Raw genomic sequence first — 23,179 nt, 5'->3', positions numbered from 1 at the left:
TTTCATTCTTTTTATATACCTTGCCTAGGCCCAGACCACGATGTCACTGGTTGTCGGTTTTGTGCTAGGTTCAATAAGCGAACTATAAAGCAACGCTTAGATTTTACACGACACTACTTCAGTAGGAAATTTAATTACACTATGCCGTCAGAGCAACCGACTACCGGCGTGCATAAAAAACGCAAAGATAAAGAAAGGCAGCCTAGATCCAAGCCAGACTCCGAGCCCTCGGCTGGGCCGGTCGCCGGTTCTCCGGTTTTCAGTGAGGCGCCTATGCAGCCCCTGGCTACTGCTGAATTGGATCCCCAGACTGCTTTGGATTCCCCAGCAGACGCAGCCATTTTCTTTAGGCCCTACCGATGACATTGTAGTAGGAGAAGCCAGTGCTGTAGAAACACCTTCGGTTTCTGAAAGTGTCTTCAGACCGACTACTCTCACCATAAAATCTTATGCTAAGCTTAAGACTCCTCTAAAACCAAAAATGACTACACTTCAGTCTCCAGGTCAAGGCCCTATGCCTAAGAAACAGATGCTTAAAATGGCTGAAGATTTAATTTCTTTGATCGGGGGTTCCCAACCCCCCCCCCCCCGACAAAAGGCCTAGACAAGAGGAGGATTATGCCTCCTCTGATCAAGTGTCTGTTTCCTCAGGCTCCTCTGAAGAACAGGATTACTCCTTTCCCCCTTATGAAGATTCTGATGCTGAAGACTCTATTCCCTCAGCTTCTCCCCCTGAAGATTATTCCTTTGGGGAAACCTTACATACCATGAGGGAACACTTCCACTGGGAAGGTCAGGACTACTCTGACTCAAAGAAAAGGCTCTGAGAGTTTCTTTTACTCCCCCAGCACAGACCACTTACTATCTCCCAAGTTTTAGACATTGTGGATGATGTTTTCTTAGAATCTAGTCTAAATCCAGATTCTCTGCCTCCTGCTCCAGCCAAACCAGATAGATACTATAGAGTGCCTGACTCTCTCAAATTCCTATACAAAAGCCCTGTTGCTGATCCAGAGACAATCTCCCAGGGTCCCAAAGGGGCTAAGGCTTCTATGGCTAAAAATCCTGTACCCTCTGAAAGGGACGCCAGAGCACTAAATAGGTGGGGGAAGAAGGTTTACACCTCAGCTACTCTAGCTATGAGAGCACTAAATTGTCAATTTCACATGCTTAAATACCAGCAATTCCTAATGTCTCAAAACAAAAGATGGGCACACACCCTCAACAGTCTGAATTCAAGGAAATGCAGGATCTGTTGCATGCAGCTGAACAGGTGGGCAAACATAATTTACAATGTGGTTTTGATGCCTTGGAAGCATCCTCTAGGGCAGCTGTTACTGGGTCTGTTATATGTAGGCATTCTTGGTTAAAGGAACAATCTCTGCCTGATTGTTAAAGCAAAGTTACTAGATGCACCCTTACAGCAGGATGTCTTATTTGGGGTTAAAACAGAGGAGATTTTAAAGAGAATGGAGGATAAGGCAAAATCTATGCAGACGGTCAAAGATTTCTTACAGGTACAGCCCCCACGCTTCAGCAGAAATTGGCCAACAAAAAATTGGTCCTTTCCAGCTTCTGACAGACCACAGAGGGGTAAATACAGGCGCCCAAGGGGCAGAGGACAAAATCCCTTACAAACCTCTCCAATGGGGCACTGCAACACAGAAGGGAGGAGAAGACAGGTCCCTAACTACTAGAAGGCAAACACAATGACTTAAACCTCAAACTGCCAAGCAAAACTCTCTTGGCAGCTCCCTTGGGAGGAAAATTAGCACTTTTTGCAGACAACTGGCGCATCGTCACAAAGGACAAATGGGTCCTAGACATTATCTCACAAGGATACAGATTCCATTTCCACACCTTGCCAAGGATAAAAGGAATGCCAAACCTGCCACAAAATCAATGGGCAGAGGCACAAAAACAAATTACAGCTCTCATGGACATGAGAGCCATTCAACTGGTACCTACACAGGAACAAGGCCAATGATTTTATTCAAGGCTCTTTCTAGTCCCCAGAAAGGACAATGCTTGGAGACCCATTCTGGACCTTTCAATTTTAAACACCTTCTTGCAAGTACCCAAATTCAAGATGCTAACACTACAGCAGCTTCTTCCCATGCTAGGCAAGAAAGCTTGGCTAGTAACGTTGGACCTCAGGGAGGCATACCTACATGTCCTATTAGACAACATTGCAGACGATACCTCCGTTTCATTGCAGGTTCAACCCATTACCAATTCTCTGCACTGCCCTTTGGCTTATCTACTGCGCCCAGGGTCTTCACAAAATGCCTGGCACCAGTAATTGTATACTGCAGACAGAAGAATTCAAATATACCCATACCTGGACGACTGCCTCATCCAAGCAGAAAGCAAGGACATTCTCTTACAACGCCTGGCTTTTGTAAAACATCTTCTAAGTTGCATAGGGTACACAGTAAATAAAAAAAAAAATCAAAACTAGTGCCCTCACAAAATGGCATTCCTGGGTGCCAGCTTAAATATAACAGCTCAGATGGCTTATCTGATGCCAGACAAACTACAATTAACTCAATACTTCAGAGCAATGGCAACAAAGACCCAACTTCCTGCAAGAAAAATTCTGCAGGCCTTGGGCTTCATGGCATTTTGCATACTACTAATACCATTTGAAAAACTGCATATGAGGAAATTACAATGGTACCTAAAAAGCGTATGGACACAATATAGCCACAGCTTGGAAGCAATGATACCTCTCATTCCCTGCCTTCAACAGAAGTTTCTATGGTGGTCACAGGCATGTCACCTCAACAAGGGTCAGCCTTTCACCTTACCCCCAGCCAGGCAAACTATGACAACAGATGCATCGGACTATGCCTGGCGGGCACACATGGCAGGACGGTGCATTCAAGGCATATGGACTACAGATCAAAGGAATCTGCACATCAATCAAAAAGAAATGCTAGCTGTACAAAATGCCCTGACAGCCTTCAAGGACCTCTTACATCCAGAACAGCTTATAGGTTCATAGGTTTATACTAGGCTATCTTCCCTAAGGCATTTATAAGCCTAGCCCAGAGTTTTTGTGGCTTACGCCACCCCTTATGTTAAAAAAAATACTGTGCCCATTAGTTTGTTGTGCCTCTGTCCAGCAGTGACACAGAGATTATTCCCGGGGTAAACCTACGATCTCCCATCCATCGGTCAAGATTTCTCTTGAACAGAGCCAGCGAGGTGCTCTGCCTCACATGGACCGGGATTTTATTCCACAACATAGGGAGTCTCTGGGTGACAAATCTATCCCTCCAGCATGTCCTATTTATATCCGTGCTAAGGTTTAAGTCGCTTGCTCTAGTGGATCTGGTAGATTTGGATTTTTTGAGGTGGAGCATGTCCATTAATTCCGGATTGGACATGGCCTTGTATGTCAGGCACAGGTCACCTCTGAGCAGACGGTATGCGACTGAATAGAGCTGGAGTTTCTTCAGTCTGGCAGCATATGACAGATTTTGGAGTCCCTTTATCCTTTTGGTGAGGAACTTTTGGGGTCTCTCCAATTGCTGCAGGTGTCGGGTGAGATACATCCCGAATGGGGCATTGTACTCAATCATTGGTCTGATAAGTGAAGAGTACAGGGGAACAATGACCTCACTTGATCTGGATGTGAATCCCTTCATGATCAGGTGGGCAATGTAGAAGGTTTTTCTAACCACTTTAGCAATGTGAGTGTCAAAAGAAAGGCCACTGTCAACCTGGGTCCACAGGTCCCTGATAACCTCTTCTGTGCTTAGTGGATTGCCACCTATATTGTAGCTTGGGGTTACCTTGTTTTTCCCGAAGGGTATGACTATACATTTTTTGGCATTTAACTTCAGGCCATGGCTCTGGCACCAGCTATCAGTTTCCGTGAGACCCCTCTGAAGGATATCTGTGTCCGATGTACTTTCCACTATGGCTCCCAGTTTGCAGTCATCTGCAAACTTTGTCAGCCATAGTCCTCCTATGTTAGCCTGTACTTCTGAGAAGTAAATGCCGAACAACAGGGGGCCAAGGACTGAGCCCTGTGGGACACCACTTGTGACCAGATTGGAGTCTGACATGGCGCCAACTACTCTAACCCTGTGGGTTCTGTCCTTTAGCCAGTTTGCAACCCATCTTGTGACATATGAGTTTACATTTAAGCTGGTAAGTATCTCTATAATACCCGAGTGGGGTATTGTGTCGAAAGGTTTTGCAAGGTCAAGGTAGGCTGTATGGACTGCCTTTCCCTCATCAATGGCCTTGGTGACTGTTTCGAAGAAGTCGACCAAGTTCAAAAGGCATGATCTGCCCTTGACAAAGCCAAACTGGGTCGGGCCCAATGTCTGCAAGTCCCCTATGTCTTTGTTTATGAGATCCATTATGATCCTCTCCATAGCTTTGCAGACCAGGCTTGTTAAGCTTATGGGGCGGTAATTACCAGGGTCCGTAGAGGCACCGCCTTTGTGGAGTGGGACCACAGTTGCCGTACGCCACTCCTTGGGCACATATCCTGTGGTAAGGCTAAGATTAAACAGCTGCCTTATGTGCGGGTTTAGTTCCTCATTGAGTTTGTGTAGCCCACAGCCGGGGACACCATCCGGTCCCATTGATGCTGTGTTTTTAGCTTGAGAGAGAGCAGTGTTCACCTGCGCATTGGAGATGTCTGGGAGGCTGCACTCCACTGGGATAGTTATCTCTCCTTTTGGGGGGGGTTTGCACTGAACCTGTCTGCCAGTATGTTGGCAATGTCTGTGGGTTCAGTGATTTTTGTATCATTTTGGACTAATTCTGAGTATATCTGGGAGTTTCCACCCAGGTTTCTAACATAGCTGAAGAAGGCCTTATGATTGTCTTTTGAATCTATGGCAATTTTTCTCTCAAAGTTGGCCTTGGATGATTTTATGAGTGCTCGTATTTTTTTACTAATAATGATCAAAGGTGTCTTCTCTTTTATGGATTTTGCTCTATCATGTAACATCTTTCTCCTCTTATTGTAAAGTTTGTTTATGGCTGGGGTCCACCAGACTGGACATTTTCCCTTGGTGGAAAGAGTCTTGGTTTTATTAGGGATTGCCTGATCCATGCAGTCCTGGAGGTGTTCGTAGAAGGCATTTGTAAGGGCTTCCGCAGCTTGGGTTGTGGTTTCCACTGGCTCGGGGGCCTTGAAGGATACCACACCAGTCTTGAGTAGTGTGAAGTTTGCTTTAGAGAAGTTCTTCACTGTGGTCTTTTTTGTTTGGGGTGGGGGGATGTGGATATCCAGTGAGATTAGTTTATGATATGATCTCACCAATGAGGGATATACTTCCGGTGTGGAGCATTTTGTCCCCATGTTTGTGATGATGAGATCTAGTATATTTTCTCCTCTTGTGGGAACGGTGACTAGTTGTTCCATGGCATTTGAATTTATGAACTCCAGGAACCTTTGGGCTAGAAAGTTTGGGCTTGTGTAATGTTCCCAGTCTATATTCGGGTAGTTGAAGTCACCCAATATAATGGTGTTTGGAGATACATTTATACCCTCCAGTGTCTTCAGGAAGGCTGTGTGGGGTTCCTGAGTTTGAGAGGGTGGCCTGTAGCATGCTACAAATTGTAGAGCAGATGTCCTTCAAGGATGCATCTGCAGTCCTTACAAATGGGTTGTCCTGTCGTCAGGCAGCCCTTCGGTCGGCCGGATTCCAAAGTCTGGGTCTGGCCTCGGCTGATGTCGCACTTCACCCGACGTCATAGCTGCAGTTATTCGGGTATAAAGGTATCAGCCGACGCCATCTTCCCCAGTCTTTCTTGCCACGTGGCACCCGAAGCAGAAGCTGTTCGCAAGTGCCGGTCGGTCAGAACCAGAGATTACTACTACCGAAGACTTCAAAAAAGCTAAGTACCCCGTTGGGGACTCTTTCTTGCCTCAGCCGATGTCAGAAAAAGTGAATAACTGTTTAACTTGTGGGAAACAAATACCTCATAAAGATTTCCACTCTTACTGCTTACCTTGTCTAGGCCCAGACCACAACGTAGCAGCTTGTCTAGCCTGTGCTTCTTTCAACCGGCGGACGCTTAGACGTCGGTCGGAATTTGCTGAGGAGTTTTTCAGCTCCGATTTTGCTTACATTATGCCGTCGGATACTCTGACTACGCAAATATCTAAAAAGCGCAAGGGAAAAGGACCGACACTCGCGGTCCGCGGTTTCGGCCGAAACTGCGGTTAAGCCAACCGCGAGTGTCTCGGTTTCGGCTGAAACCGAGTCCACGGTTCTTCCTTCGGCCGAAAGCGTTCCTCCTGCCGAGGCCTCATCCAGCATGGTGGAATCTGCTTCTGAAATCCCACCCGCTCTTGCAGGTTCACAGGATTTATCTGATACTATCCCTTTGGATATTTCTACCCCTGCACGTGGAGCTGCTAGGCCACCTGCATCCATGTCGATTAAGGCCTTTGCCAGGGCTAAAGCAGCAAAATCTACCAAAACTCTGCCTGCTAAGACCCCCTCTCACAGGCCTAGCTCTAGTTCACAAATGCTTAGTCTTGCAGAGGATCTCATTTCTTTGATCCGGGGATCCCAACCTCACCCAGCCAGGGCCTCTCACCCACCTCCAGAGAAGAGGCCTAGAGCAGAGCCCCCTGAGCCAGTTTCTACAGATGACTCCTCTGATGAATCAGATAATTCAAACCCTCCAGAGGGCCCTTTTTCTCCTTATGAGGACTCTGATGCAGAAGAGTCCATTCCTTCTGCCTCTCCGCCTGAGGAATTTTCCTTTGGGGAAACCCTGCATGCTATGAGGGAACAATTTCAATGGCAGGGCCAGGATTTTACAGACTCTAGGAAAAGGCTTAGAACCTTTCTGCATTTGCCACAGCATAGGCCTTTAGCCATCCTTCCAGTACTTACTGTTGTGGATGATGCATTTAATGATGCTTGTACTGCTCCTGATTCTCTTCCTCCGGCCCCTGCTAAGCCCGATAGGTACTACAGGGTTCCGGACACACATTATCATTTGTATAAGGCTCCTCTTGCAGATCCCGAAACTATCTCCCAGAGACCCAAGGCTGTAGCAGCTACCTCTTCCAAAAACTCCCTCCCCTCTGAAAGGGAATCTAGGGCCTTAGAGAGATGGGGTAAAAAAGTTTACACTTCTGCTACTCTTTCAGCTAGAGCCTTGAACTTGTCAATTCCACATGATTCAGTATCAGGAATTTATGTTAGACCAGTTAACTAAAAATCTGTCCTCGGATGAACCATTAGACAAAAAATCTGTTCAGGAAATGGTACATAACATTCAGCAGGTCAGTAATCATTCTTTAAAATGCGGCTATGATGCACTGGAGGCTTCCTTTAGATCAGCCATGACTGGTACAGTGATCAGAAGACATGCATGGTTAAAAGAGCAGTCCTTACCAGACCATGTCAAATCAAAGCTCCTAGATGCTCCCATGGATAAGCTCAATTTGTTTGGCTCCCCTGCACAACAGGTGCTCAAGAAGGTGGAAGAGAAAGCGAAATCTGTCCAGACAGTCAAGGATTTCTTGCAGGTCCAGCCTCCAAGGTTTAGCAGGAACTGGCCTTCCAAGAATTGGTCCTTTCCAGACACCTCCAGAGCTCAGAGAGGCAGGAATAGGCGCTCAAGAGGCAGGGGTCAATCCAGAGGTGCCTACAGGGGACGTCAGTGGCAGGCTAACAACCAGCGAGGTACAGCCACAGATCCAGCCACCACCACTTCCACAGGACATTCACAGTGACTTGGCTCTGGCACCTCCTACCAGGGAACAACTAGAAGCACCCTTAGGCGGGAAGCTAGCCTTATTTTCAGTAAACTGGCATTACATCACAGGAGACAAATGGATTTTACAGACAATAGGCCAAGGTTACAGGTTTCACTTCCATACTCTACCAAGGAAGAGAGGAATGCCAAACCTACCTCCAAATCAGAAGACAGAAGTTCTAGAACAAATAACTCACTTACTAATGATGAGAGCTGTAGAAAGGGTACCATCTGTGGAACAAGGACAAGGATTTTACTCCAGACTCTTCCTGGTACCAAGAAAAGAAAACCAATGGAGACCTATTCTTGACCTGTCCGCTTTAAACACATACCTCATTGTACCAAAATTCAAAATGCTGACCCTACAGCAACTTCTTCCCATGCTGGGCAAGGAGTCTTGGCTGGTAACTCTAGATCTCAAGGAGGCATACCTGCACATCCCCATACGACCAAATTGCAGAAGATACCTCAGATTTATTGAGGATCAGAGCATTATCAATTCTCAGCATTGCCCTTTGGCTTATCTACTGCGCCCAGAGTATTCATGAAATGCCTGGCATCAGTAATTGCTCATTGCAGGCTTCAGGGAATTCAAATTTACCCTTACCTGGACGACTGCCTGTTACAAGCGGACAACAAAAACAAATTAACAAAAGACTTGGAAAGGGTCATTCATCTACTGCAAGCCCTGGGATACACAGTCAATATAAAAAAGTCAAGGCTGATACCATCCCAAAGGATAACCTTTTTGGGTGCAGAGCTGGACACATCAAAGCAGATGGCATTCCTAACAGTAGAAAAACAGGAGCAACTACCACTCTACTTCATGGCATTAACAAAGCAGAACCAGCTAACAGCAAGAAAAGTCCTGCAAGCCCTGGGTTACATGGCATCCTGCATAATATTGATTCCACATGCCAGACTACACATGAGAAAACTACAGTGGTACCTGAGGAATTTATGGTCTCAGCACAAGCACAGCCTAGAAACCCAAATTCCAATAATTCCATGCCTGAAGCAAGAATTCCAATGGTGGGCTCAGGCCTGTCAATCAAACAAAGGGCTGCCCTTCCACAGCACTCAACCAAGCCAGACCATCACAACGGACGCCTCAGACCTCGGTTGGGGGGCACACATGCTGGACAAGTGCATACAAGGCTTATGGACTCAAGACCAGCTGCACCTACACATAAATCAAAAGGAAATGCTGGCAGTAAAACTGGCAATCCAGACATTCAGGCCATTCCTTCAACAGGGTCAACTGTTAAGGACGGACAACACCACAGTCATGTGGTACATCAACAAGCAGGGAGGCACACATTCATACCCTCTATGCCGGATGGCAATGGACCTATGGAACGTGGCCCTGAGCTTCAACATTCAGTTACAAGCAATTTTTGTGCCAGGAAAAGAAAATATTCTAGCAGACATCCTAAGCAGAACTACCACGGATGCCCACGAATGGATGCTGCATCCGGACATCTTCAAAACCATTACAGGAAAATGGGGACTACCAGAAATAGACTTATTTGCATCCCCACACAATCACCAACTGAAGAAATTCTGCACGAGGACGTACCACCCACTTGCTTGGAAAGTGGACTCCCTATCTTTCAGTTGGAAAAACCTGACAGCATATGCATTCCCACCTCTTCCTTTGATGCACAAGGTGCTACTGAAGATCAAAGAAGACCGTCCAAGGATCATCCTGATAGCTCCAGACTGGCCAAGGCAACATTGGTACCCATTACTGAGGAGTATGTCTCGGGAACAAATATGGCCTCTGCCCCTAGTTCCCTTGCTGCTAACACAGAACAACTTCAAAACCCTGCATCCAAGCCTCAAAACACTGCAGCTAGCTTCCTGGAACATTGCATAAGACCAAATAACCCAGAATTATCTCAAAGGGTTAAAGACATTATCTTGGAGGCTCGCAGACCCTCAACAAGAAAAAATTATTCAGCAAAATGGAAAAAATATCTCATTTGGAGTACTGCAAAAGGAGAAAATGTGTCACTGGTAAACATAGCTAACATCCTGGAATACTTGGCAGAGCTCTTCCACAATGGCCTGTCCTATTCTTCCATTAAGATTCATGCATCAGCTATTTCAGCAGAATACAACTTGGATCCTCCAGTCTTCTCACATCCTCTGCTCAGACAGTTTCTGAGAGGAATTAAAAATGTAAAACCACCAAGAAAGCCACCATTGCCAGCATGGGACTTGAACTTTGTGCTAGAAAAGTTGACACTACCTCCTTTCGAGCCAGCAGCAACAGCAGAATTACAGTATTTATCATGGAAAACTGCTTTCCTGCTTGCAATCACTTCAGCACGAAGGGTTTCTGAAATACAGGCATTAATGGCAGTACAGCCCTTCCTGATTTTCCATCAAGATAGAGTGTCCATGAGAACTAATCCTACTTTTATGCCAAAGGTGGTCTCCAGGGTATCTTTGAACCAAGCTATCCACCTGCCTACATTCTTCCCCAACCCACAGAACAGGGGAGAAAGACTGTTGCATACCTTGGATGTACATAGACAATTACGCTACTACCTGGACAGGACCAAGAATAATAGAAAAACTGACCAGCTACTGGTAGCATATGCAACAGGAATGGAAGGAAAAGCAATTTTGAAACAGACAATCTCTAAGTGGATAGGAAATTGCATTAGATTTTGTTACTCTTACCATGGAAAGAAAACTCCAGAAGACATCAGACCTCACTCTACAAGGGCTACAGCCACTACCACAGCCTTTTTACGAGGAGTGGCTACCAAAGACATTTTAGAGGCTGCTACTTGGAGCTCCGTGCATACATTTGCCAAGCATTATAATTTACCCTTATACTCCAGATCCCAAGCAGGTTTTGCCACTGCTGTTTTGCAAGGGATCTTAACTACACCATAATCTTATTACTCCTCCTCCCCCAGTTTGGCTATGGTATTCTACCCATTTGTAAGGACTGCAGATGCATCCTTGAAGGGCATAGTACAGTTTTGTACCTACCATAAATGTAGATGTCCGATAGGCATGCATCTTCAGTCAGGATTACCCTCCCTCCTTCCCCTCTGAGGTACTCCTAGGGTATTTACCCCTCTTTTAGCTAGCTGGGGGAATCTATTATGGTGTATTTGTTTGTATATATGTATATACATGTTTATTTTTATTTTGCTCTCTCTTATTTGGAAACTTTTGCAATTATCCAAATTTGCCTTCCTAGAGGGCACCTGGCATCTGGGGCAAGAAACACTGAGGAAGATGGCGTCGGCTGATACCTTTATACCCGAATAACTGCAGCTATGACGTCGGGTGAAGTGCGACATCAGCCGAGGCCAGACCCAGACTTTGGAATCCGGCCGACCGAAGGGCTGCCTGACGACAGAACAACCCATTTGTAAGGACTGCAGATGCATGCCTATCGGACATCTACATTTATGGTAGGTACAAAACTGTACTTTTTGCCTATGGTTAATTGCACCTGGATGGTTTCCGATGCTTCGTGCGTTGCCACCAACCTGGAGGTGTGGGTATCCTTGATGAATATGGATACACCCTCTCCTTTTGTGGTGTGGTCCGGAACGCATGATATGAGGTAAAACCTGATAGTGCCGGGGTGCTCTCAGGAGCCTTGAACCAGGTTTCAGTCACAGCACAGACATCGATGTTCTCCATACTGAGAAGGGCCTCGAGTGCGTGCATTTTGAGATTTAGACTTCTGGCATTGAGCAGCATTACCCTTAGTTTCTTCCCATTTTTGTTTTCTAGGGTGGTAGGTTTAGAATTTGAGCCTTGCCTAAAAAAGGCACTATGGGGGTGGCAAGAGCCTCAGCCAATATCCGGAATCCCAGGGGTGACAGGTGCAAGCCGTCCCTTGAAGCAGCGTGGCTTGTCAAGCATGTCATCCCAGGCAGACAGACACTGGATCCCCTTTGAATGACACCAGAAATTAAGCCAATTGTTAAAGCTGATCATCTTGTCTATATGTTGTGGCATCATTCTTGGTGAAGGAAGGATGCTGCTTAGGGTCAGGGTCATACCTGCCTGGGCTACATAATCAGAGAGCTCCTCTATGTCTCTTTTCATGTAGTCCAGGAGGTATGCGTCTCGGGTCATTCACACCAGCATGGACAATGACTGTGTCATATTTGTATTTGCTGTGGAGTGACCCGAGTGCTTGTGTTATGTGGCAGATTCTAGCGCCCGATAGGCAGCTTACTGTGACCCTCTCCTTGTTCAGCCTGGTGAGTGGGACGTCAGTGTGTCTGACTATGGAGTCACCTATGACAAGTATGTTTGGTGTTGTATTTGGCCTTAAGGGCTGTGACTGCTTTGCACACTGATTTTGTGGTTTATGTGTTGCCTGTGGTGTGTCATGAGGTGGCAGTTGCTTGGGTGTTTGCTTTGGAGGCCTCTGCTGTTTAGGTAAATTTTTGCTCAGAGCCTCCGAGTATGTCTTTGTGTGTTTATGTGTTTGATTCATTGTTGTGATAGCTTTATGTGAGACTGGTTTTGTGGTGTGTGTAGTTGCCTTCTCCTCCTGTCTGGTCTTGCCAGTCCTGAGTTGAGAGAGCTCAGCCTCCAGTTTGGCTAAATAGCTGCATCTCTCGCAAGTATCTGTGTTATGTGGGAGGAGGAGAGGGTTGTCTGTGTACATGAAGCAATTGTAACATTGCCTCAATATTCCCAGATTCACCAACTGGACAGGAGAGGACACCAGCATCTGGCCCTTCGACATGCTAGAGAAATATAGAAGTTTGGGGTGTAACTGAATGAGAGAGGACTTAGTAAGGAAGTGGGTACTCCTGGGGGGGGTTTCGCTAGTGAGGGACTTTGTATAATACAGAAGTGCTAAGCCTGAAAAGAAGATGCTTTTAAGACAAGTGCTGAGCTTTTTTTTTTTTTTTTGGAGGAAAAAAAAAAAGCTTTTAGGAACAAGTGCTGCACTTTTTAGTTAAGGGATATACTGTTTAGATTACTAGTAGAGCAGTTCTAAGGGAAAAAATGAAGAACAGACTTTATGGAGCAAGAAAAAGTATAACCTTGTTAAACCGGCGCTGCCCGATGCTGCTCTAGTGGCAACTCCACTCTAAAGCGTGCTTGATAGCAGAGACTGGAAAGAGCCAGGAATTGACCCAATACGGCCAATAAAACTACAGTTTCAAGTCAGTAACCACTCCCACGGGGGGCAGGGGAGCTGCTCAATGTTTTTCACTGCCACTGATCAAGAGAGACTTTCCTTTAGCCCACGCAAAAATGGCCTCACAGAAACTTACAAACAGTTCAGGAACAGCAAGCCTGTAACTGAACTTTTTAATCTCAGAAAAGTAGGGAAAAAGCAAGATTTTTTGTTTTTGTTTTTGTTTTTTCAGAGATAGCAGAGGTTCACAAGTAATATCAAGTTATAACAGTGCAGTAAATGACCCCACACAAGAGTGCTAGGTCAATGACAGAAAATATACAAGTTTTGAGATAAAACGATTTTAAAATTAAGTGCAAACAGGAAATTCAGTAAACAGCTTTTGGTTGTGCTCTAAATACAGCTACTAATGCAGAAATCAAGTTTAACAAGCCAGAAAATGCTCAAACTAGGCAACTATGCAGAAAAACTTAGCAAATAAACAGAGAAAAAATACTTAAAATCTCAAAAGTGGCTCCCTTCTTCTCTCAGCATTTTCTCCTCTTGGTGGGTGCTTCACCAACGGCCAACAAGCCTGAAAAGACGCCAAACCCACGAGGCAACTAGGTTTTAAGAGAGGAAGATGAAGGAGTTTTGGAAATGACCCCTACTGGTCAATAAAACTACAGTTTCAAGTCAGTAACCACTCCCACGGGGGGCAGGAGCTGCTCAATGCTTTTCACTGCCACTGATCAACAGAGAGACTTTCCTTTAGCCCAAGCAAAAATGGCCTCACAGAAACTTACAAACAGTTCAGGAACAGCAAGCCTGTAACTCAACTTTTTTAAATCTCCGAAAAGTGGGGAAAAAAGCAAGATTTTTTTTTTGTTTTTGTTTTTTCAGAGATAGCAGAGGTTCACAAGTAATATCAAGTTATAACAGTGCAGTAAATGACCCCACACCAGAGTGCTAGGTCAAAGACAGAAAATATGCAAGTTTTGAGAAAAAACGATTTTAAAATTAAGTGCAAACAGGAAATTCAGTAAACAGCTTTGGGACAGACAACACCACAGTAATGTGGTACATAAACAAGCAAGGGGGTACACACTCCTACCCTCTATGCAGGCAAGCAATGATCTTGTGGAACACAGCACTGGCTTACCAAGTTCAATTACAAGCTCAATTCCTGCCGGGAAAAAAGAACACATTGGCAGACGACCTAAGCAGAAACATCATGGATCCCCACGAGTGGAAACTGGATGCACAAGTATTTGCAATGATAACTCAAAAATGGGGGCTCCCAGATATAGACCTGTTTGCCAGCCCCCAAAACTATCAACTAACAAAATTTTGCACAAGGACTTTTCACCATCAAGCTTGGAAAGTGGACGCACTCTCATTCAGTTGGAAAATGCTGACAGTATATGCCTTTACTCCATTACCCCTTCTCACAAAGGTGCTGCTGAAAGTCAGGATGGAGAGACCCCGAATGATACTCATTGCCCCAGATGGGCCACGCCAGCACTGGTACTCACTATTAAGGAATATGGCCCAGGACCCACCATGGATTCTACCACAAATTACCCATCTGCTCACACAGCAAGACAATCAGATTCTACACAGCCAGCTCAAAACCTTAAACTTGGCTGCATGGCAAATCACCTAAGCAACCGGCCAGCTCCTCTCTCACAAGCTGTTATGGATGTTATTCTGGAGGCCAGGAAGCCCAGCACCTGGAAAGCCTACTCGGATAAATGGAAAAGGTTTTGCGCCTGGAACCAAGCCCTTTATCTATTAAAATCCACACCTCAGCTATTTCAGCTCACTACAACACGGATCCTCCCTTATTTTCACATCCACTCCTAAGGCAGTTTCTCAGAGGGGCCAAAAACATTAGGCCTCCCAGGAGAGCACCAACACCTACTTGGGACCAACTTTGTTCTGGAAAAACGCTACCTCCTTTTGAGCCAGCTTTCTCAGCTGACTTAAAGTTTATATCATGGAAGACTGCCCTGCTGCTAGCAATTACTTCAGCGAGAAAAGTTTCAGAGCTTCAGGCACTAATGGCAGTAGAGCCTTTCCTCATTTTTCATCAAGACAGAGTTTCTCTACGAACTAACCCCTCCTTTATGCCTAAGGTGGTATCCAGTGTGGCTCTAAATCAAACCATCCATTTACCCACCTTCTTTCCAAATCCACAGAACAAAGGAGAAAGACTCCTGCATTCCTTGGACATTCACAGGCAGCTGCATTGCTACTTGGATAAAACTAAGGTTTTCAGAAAATCTGACCAGCTTTTTATAGCCTATGCTACAGAATCACAAGGAAAGGCTATCTCAAAACAGACCATTTCCAAATGGATAGGACATTCCATACGTTTTTGCTACACCCACTATGGAAAACCAGTTCCTGCTAGCATAAGGCCCCACTCTACCAGGGCAGCAGCTACATCTACAGCCTTCCTCAGGGGGGTGCCAACCAAGGATATTCTGGAAGCTGCAACTTGGAGTTCAGTACACACCTTCACCAAACATTACCACTTACCACTTTACTCTAAGACTAGAGCTGGCTTTGCCACTGCAGTTTTGCAGGGCCTTCTAGCCTCCTCTTACCTTGTTTGACTCCACCTCCCATCCTTAGCTTTGGGATTCTACCCAAGTGTGATGACTGCAGCAGGGTAACACGATGAACATAGTACAGTTTTGTACCTACCATAAATGTAGATGTTCGAGTGTATACCCTGCTGCAGTCCAGGTTACCCTCCCTCCATCCCCTCTGACCTAAGACCTTTCCATACCTTAAAATCTGTTACAACCTTTGTAGTGTATTTGCTTATAGCTGGAGGGATTTTTTTGTTTATACTACACTTTTTATTATTGGCACTATCTACTGACCACCATTTGGGAGGGGGGGCACCTGACATTTGGGGCAAGAAAAATTGAAGAAAATGGTGTTTGATGCCTCTCATGTACCCCTGGTGCACTGATGTCAGGGAAGAAGCGACAGCAACCGACGCCGGACCAAGACTTTGGAATTTGGGCCAACTGCGGGACCGCCTGATGGCAGGATAACCCAAGTGTGATGACTGCAGCAGGGTATACACTCAAATATCTACATTTATGGTAGGTACAAAACTGTACTTTTTGCTTAGGGCTGTCCCACGACTCTAAAGTGTGTACAGTCTGCCAGTCATTTGTTCCTGAAACATTGCGCATCTGTCTCATAGCTCTTAATCTCTCTGTGGAAAACCAGTGTCTGAAATGCCTAGCCCTCAGTAAGAAACCAGAAACTGTTGTCGTGGCAGAACTGCCTAAGAAGGTCAAGGTATCTAGGCCCGACACTGCACCTCCAAGTATGGACTTTCAGCTTCTGGTCTGGGGGCTGAGCAATGTCCAATAAGGCTGGCAACTTCAGCAGGTACCATTTTGGAGGCCGCCCTTGTTTCTCCAGCCTGCATATCCATGGAGATATCTGCGAAGTCTGTCTCCGATGTCGAGGGGGACCAGGCTTGCCCGAATGGCCACTGTTACCATCTGTCTCCAAGGAAGGTGCTCCTACCCCCAGGCCTGATGTCGCATCCCAGGCCTTTCCCCACTCAGCCAGGACCAGACTCCCTTCCCTCAAAAGGAAGCAGAAGACAAAGCATTTATCTTCCCCATCAGATCAGCTGGACTGGCAGGCATTCTCTTGGTCCCTTTTTCAGGCCTTTATGGCCCCGAGACCTATTGCTTCACAAACACCTGTCCTTCCAACCTTAAGTCTCAGGCCTGCCTTTGCTGGTCCTATACCACTTTCTCATACTCCAGAGGAAGAATATACTCTTCTTCTGAGTCCCTCTCCTACACCTCACAGCTGGCTTCCCACCTGAAATACTGCTCTCCGGATGAGGATTCCTTGGAAGGGGATTCTCCTCCTGAGGACATTACCTTTGGGGAGACCATCTCCAAAATAAGGAGTATTTTAAATGGGACTCTACTCAAATGACAGACATGCAGAAGAGATATTTTGAACTTCTTCAGATGGCCTGCAAAAACCCTCTGTTATTCCTCCTGTAATGCCAGCATACTTAGATCTTTACCTCTTCTTCCCAGACCCCAGAATCTCTGCCACTGGCCCCAAAAAGACCAGGCAGGTTCTACAAGGTGTGCCTGATGATTTCAAATTTCTGATCAAACCACCAATGGGCACACCCAGATGTGATTGTCTACTCAGCAGACAATCTAGGCAGTTACCCTCTTCTTCCTTACTGGCATCAGATAAAGACAGCAAGGTGATGGACAGATTAGAAAATAAGCTCTTCACTTCCTGAACCCTGGCCTTTAGGGCCATCAATTACCAGACTCATATGGTAAAGTACGCCTTAGACCTAGTCTCTCAGGCCTCAGATCTGCTTTCCTCTGTGCCTCATTCTCCAACAAATCCTCAGATTGCCTCAAAACTATCCTTAGCAGCACAAGTTGCCAGGCATTCCATCAAATGCAGCTACAATGCTGCAGAAGCATCAGCTAGGTCTGCTGCATTTGTTTGTTCTATGTAGGTACTCCTGGCTAAGGCTGCAACCTCTGCCAGATGATTTCAAAAACAGTCATGGATGCCCCTCTTAAGTTCCTTTTTGGTAAGCAGTCTGCAGAACTTTTTGAAAATCTGAGAGAAAAGTAAGGGAACTGCAGGAACTCCAGTATCTTCCTATATCCCCAGTCCCTCTGTTCCATAGGAACTACCCAGCCAAGCCTAGCTTTGTCAGAAATGCATCCCCACCCCCTTCCTCCAAGCCAAGGAATGGTGCCAGGAGCCCTTTGTTCTGTAGGATCAGCTCCTCACACTACCTTCAGACAGCCCTTTCCAGATGGACCTAACAATGCATGACTGGCTAAATACCCTTCATCATCTCTCCCTTTCTACCTGCCTGTCTCACTGTCTCCCCCTGTGGCAGCAGATCACCTCAGCCAACTGGGTTCTTTCAGTTGTGGAAAAAGGGTATTTTATGACTTGGCAGGAAAGATCTCCAAAAAGCATTCCCCTCCCTCCAAGAAACCAAGTCCACCTCGCACCTCAGGTCATTCAGGATTTACTCAAGTAACAATAGAGAAGGGTCCGTCTATGACAAGTAGGTCAAGGTTTCTATTCCAGGCTGTTTCTGGTCCCCAAAAAGGCCCATCCTTGGCCTTCCTCTTCTAAATCCTTTCCTGCATGTACATTCCTTCTGCGTGCTATCCCTACAAACCCTTCTTCCACTTTTGACACCCACTGCGTTCATGGCCACTTTGGGACCTGAAGGAGGTGTACCTTCACATCCCCATCCACCCAGACTTCCACAAGTTCCTGTGTTTTGCTGTGCCATCCTCACATTATCAGTTTACTTCCTTGCCCTTTGGTTTATCTGCAGCACCAAAGGCATTTACAAAGTGTCTAACCCCAGTAGTAGCATTCTGTGGAACAAAAGGCATACAGATCTCCTACTTGGACGACCTCCTTATCCAGGTAGAGGAAGCAAGTACTCTACAGAGACACCTCAACTTCACCATTTCCCTCCTAGGACGTCTGAGTTTCTACCCAAGTCCTCCCTTACACCCTCCCAAGACAAACTTTTCTTGGGTTGGAGAATAAAGACAGATGTTATGAAGGCCTTCCTCCCACCAGAAAAAGGTCACTTCTCTGACCACTTTCTTTCAGAATTTACTCTTGGCATTTCAGCCAGGGAATTTCTTCACCTACTAGGTCTGATGGCAGCCACTCTCCCCATGTTGCTCCTTGCCAGATTACACATGAAGAAGTTCTAGTGGTAGTTGAAAAATGTCTGGTCCCAACACGAATACCCCCTGGATTTTCAGGTGCCCTTCCTCCCCTGCCTGAAAAAGGAAATAAGGTGGTGGATTCAGCAAATTCACCTGATTCCAGGACTACCATTACAGCCCCTCAATGCAGTTCAGTGCATGTACAAAGATGCCTCATATCTGGGATAGGGGGCCCACTATGAATGGACTTAAGGTGCTGGCTCAATGGGAGCCTGCCTTCGGAAAAAACATCAATATAAGAGAAATTGACTTCCCTTCTCCTGGCCCTGAAGGCATTCCTCCCTCTCCCTACATCTAGGTCCCCTCCAAGTCTTCACAGACAACACCACCGTGCTGTGGTACATCTACAAGCAGGGCAAGACCAGGTATTACTCTGCAGACTGGCCATACAACCATGGGAGTTGGCCACTTAATCCAAGGTAACACTACAGGCAGTGTACATCCCATCACAGTAAGTGTGTGCTCCATTCCCTAGATGTTCACAGGCAACTGAGGTTCTATCTGGATAAGACTAAACATCAGAAAGTCCAACCAGCTCTTTGTATCTTTTCACCCCAGGGGAAAGCTATAAACAAACAGACCATATCCTCCTGGATCTCCAAAACTGCATTCTTTTGCTACTCCTTCCATGGTAAAGTTACCCCACATGGCGACAGCCCGCTATTTAAAAGCAGTGGCCTCCTTGGGGGCCTTCTTGAAAGGCCTTGATACAGCCACCATCCTAGAGGTAGCTACATGATCCTCTGTCAACACTTTCACTAGACACTATAAATTAGATTACCTCTCCAGAGCTAGGGCAGGATTTGCAAAAGCTATTCTCCATGGATTCTTGGGAGGCTGCTACTTCTTTCTGTACCCATTTATCTGGCTGAGCTTTGGTACTCACATGTGAGAATACTGCAATATGAGAATACAATGGCATACAATAGTTGTGTAAAAAAAACTTGCCATAACCATAGATGTCCTTGTCTTCTGTTTTTGCAGTATTCCTCCCCACCCCCATAGGACCTTTTAGAGATGGCATCTTTTCAGCTGCCTTTAGACTGTTGTCTGACTGGACATTTAGTTCTGAGGTCTGTGCATGCGGACGTCACATTTATGGCACTCTGTTTATGGTCCCAGCGTGTGCCATCCCATGCACCTTACAGCAGCCATGCTAAGCTTTTGTATATGAGCCAGACGTTCAGGTCACCTGAGGCTGAGGATCCACCATATATGAGAATACTGCAACATGGAAGAGAAGCACATCTGCGGTTATGGTAAGTTTTTACACAAGTAATCTTCCTTTTTCCAGCCGCAAAAAGAAAAAAAATCCAAGCAACTTTTGCCCCCTTCAGCAGGTAACAGAATTGCGTCAGCCACAGAAGGGTGACTGCTGTGGCAATTTTGGTTCCTGAGGAGATTCATCTTTTTTTCTTGGCTCCCTCTGGTCTAGTCCCTGTAGCAACCTTGGACAGGAGGTTGAACACATCCTCTACAGCTGCTGTAATGCCCTTAGTGGGCAAGGGAAAACCACTCTTGGTCTTGGAAAAAGGCACAAGGAGCACCTAGCAAGACTGTTTCCTCTCTCTTGGAAGGTTTTGCCTGCAAAACGTAGGTTTGCTTCTTTAGAAATTCTTGACAAAAAGAAGCAAAAATGTAGGTAATTTATCTTTGCCTGTCTGTTTTGGACAGGAGTGAATTATTGGCATTAGCTTAGGACCTGCCAGTTTGGGTGTTACTGGTAAGAGAATGAGGAAAATGATTGTGAAGGGACATCATTTGATCTGATGCATCTTCTCTCCATCTCAACCTGTGGGTTGGGTTATTGGATCTGATTCCAACACACAGTCATCAGCCATACAGCTCCCCCTCCTCTTTCCATAATTCCCTGCTCTCTCCTCTGATATTGTTTGCCACCATCACAGTCATATAGTTGGAGAGCTTCATTCAGAAATCATATCCTTTTGTGCCTGTAATTTGCCTTTTTGTATCCTCTGCATTTTTCTAATGTTTTAGTTTCATGATTCTATGCTATGGAAGGTTTGTGTCTGTTCTGGTTAGTGTTAATATCAAACTTAGTTGACATAGTAGCTTGGAGTTAGGTGTGCTCATTTAAAAAAATAAGCTTTCCTTATCCTTTATTTTTTTAGAAATAGTGTAAGATAATGTATTTAGTGTCTTTGGACTGTGTAATTGCTTTTTCTTGTTTACAGTGATCATATTTACAAGAATCGTAGGGTTGTTATTGCTGTTGTGGTTTGTGTTTTTCTGTAGGGTAATGGATAAAACTTCAGGGTTTAAAAAGTGCATTGTCTGCGACCATAAGCTTCCTGCACAGGATAATAAGTGCCTGTTTGGGGGTGGTGCATTGAACACAGAGTACAACAGCCTTGGCTGACAAGATAAGCTATTAATGAAAGCACTTTTCCAGCCTTCAGCTGCTTCTTCCCCTCCCTCTTGTAGTAAGAAGCCTGAAGGAAAGCAGAAAGATCAAAAGGCAAAGATTTTTCTAGAGCTAAAGACAGGGAAGAATATATAAACATTCTTCCACTGAAGGCCAGCTGGATCTGAAGGTTGATCAACCTTTGGCTCCTCTGACTCCCACTCCGTCGAGATCTTTGCCACCTCTGCCATGATCCCATAGGCTTGTAGGAAAAGTATTAGTTTAGCTACCCTTGCAGGCCATTTAAACCTAGCCAATTCCCTTTCAAAGGTGAGAATCAAACCTTGTTTTTGTGAGGTTAACACTTAACCATTATTCCAACCCCAACAGTGTAATTGCATTTGTGGAGTCTTGAGTCCTCCATATTCCCATCCCATTCATTTCTAAGGGCCCTTCTGCCTCTGGCACGCTTCATTCCTCCTCTTGCCTGCTTACTCCATTAGAGATTTCTCTGGGATCTTCTCTCTCTTTCTCTCCCCTGCTTGGGCATGAACTTCACCCTTCCAGATTTGAATTGCAGATCAGCAGCTGTAAGATTATCTGAGCTACTTTCTGTGGCTTCTTCTAAGTGAAGTGGGTCAGTTGGGAGCCTTATGTCACCTGATTTGGAGCTGTCAGTGCATTTCTTTCTCCAGGCCCAGATGGACATGGGGATCATTCCTGCCACCTTGGTCCTAAAGCCCAAGTCTGGGGCTGTTTTGGTTCCCAGTCTTCTTCCTTCCCCAGTTCTGTTAGTTTCAAGGATGGTCTGGTTCAACTGCTCAGCTGCCCTCCCCTGGTAGGTGCCAAGGGCTTGGCTGCATCCACCACTGACTCAGGCATTGTTCTCAACTCCAGCCTTGTTGGAGCAAAGTACTTCTTTGAGCCAAAGTATCTGGGTCAGAGCTCTAAGGTCATGTTTGACCTTCGGGTTTTGGAGTCATCCCTGTCCCTGGGTGCCTTTGAACTTTGGTAGCTCAGCACAAGTCTTGACATTGGAGTTGGCAGTGGGCACTGGTGTGGCACTCTGGTCTTCAGATCTGAGGAGTACTGGGTTCAGTTTTCATATGTAGAGGATTCTGTCATGTTAAAAGACAGGAGACACTGCAGCTGCTCAGATCCATCCTGATCCCTTCTCCATTCTGCATCACTAGTTATGCATCAGCTGGCTCCAGGACACCCCACAAAGAATGGCCTTCAGGCTGTCCAGCATTTAGAGGCTCATTGCCCATTCTGTATCTCCTGGTAGGTGCACAGGAAGAACATGTACGAGAGAAAGTATTTGAATCCCCTGAGGAAACCCTCACCACAGATGAGAATCTTTAAAGGAAAGGCACCACTAAATCCCTTCTGTGGAGCTGCCCACTTTGGTGATTTGCTTGAACTGTTGAAACATCACAGCAGTGGACCATCGATGCCCCTTCCCAAGAGAAGTGTGTGTTTTTTCTTGAGGCTTTCGACAAGGGCCTGTTCAAGTCCTGGGTGGTCCCCCTTTCTGGTGCTCTTATGGACCTTGGGGTCTTGGAGAACTTGAAGCAAACACTTTGTGGAGCCCATCCCCAGGAAACCCAGCAAAACTTTGCAAAAAGTGATCTCTCCAAAGAGGTTTTCTTGGTCCATCTGCCTAAGAGTGTCTACGCCTTTTAATCATTTGGGCAAGCACTCATACACTTCAGCCACATTTGTGTTACATGTACTGAAATTCCTTGCCCATTTGACAGTTCTTTGGAGAGATCTTAATTTGGAAATGTCTAAGGCTATGGAGACTCTGCAGCTCCCTGGACATTCAGAAGATCCTTGAGGTTAAGTTGTAGTCTCTAATATTTCCATGAGACTGTTGGCAGATGAACTTCCTGAGAGGCTGGCTCTGCTATCACTATGGTGTCATCATGCCTGGCTGCACTTTTGCAGATGTTCTTAGTGTTTCACTGTTGCAGTCATTACAATTGGGTAATCTGCTGGCAGGTTGCCCTCAGTCGGCCTGAGTAACAAAGTCTTGGGTCCTGCGTCGGTTGCTGTCCCTTCTTCCATGACGTCAGGTCATCAGGGGTATAAAACATGCAGCCGATGCCATTACATCAGTCTTTCTTGCCACGTGGTGCCCAAAGCAGA

This window comes from Protopterus annectens, chromosome 1.part2, assembly GCF_019279795.1.
Source record: "Protopterus annectens isolate FY-2018-M chromosome 1.part2, PAN1.0, whole genome shotgun sequence".
In the NCBI taxonomy this organism is placed as follows: domain Eukaryota; kingdom Metazoa; phylum Chordata; order Ceratodontiformes; family Protopteridae; genus Protopterus; species Protopterus annectens.
Note: the sequence above shows the minus strand (reverse complement) of the source record.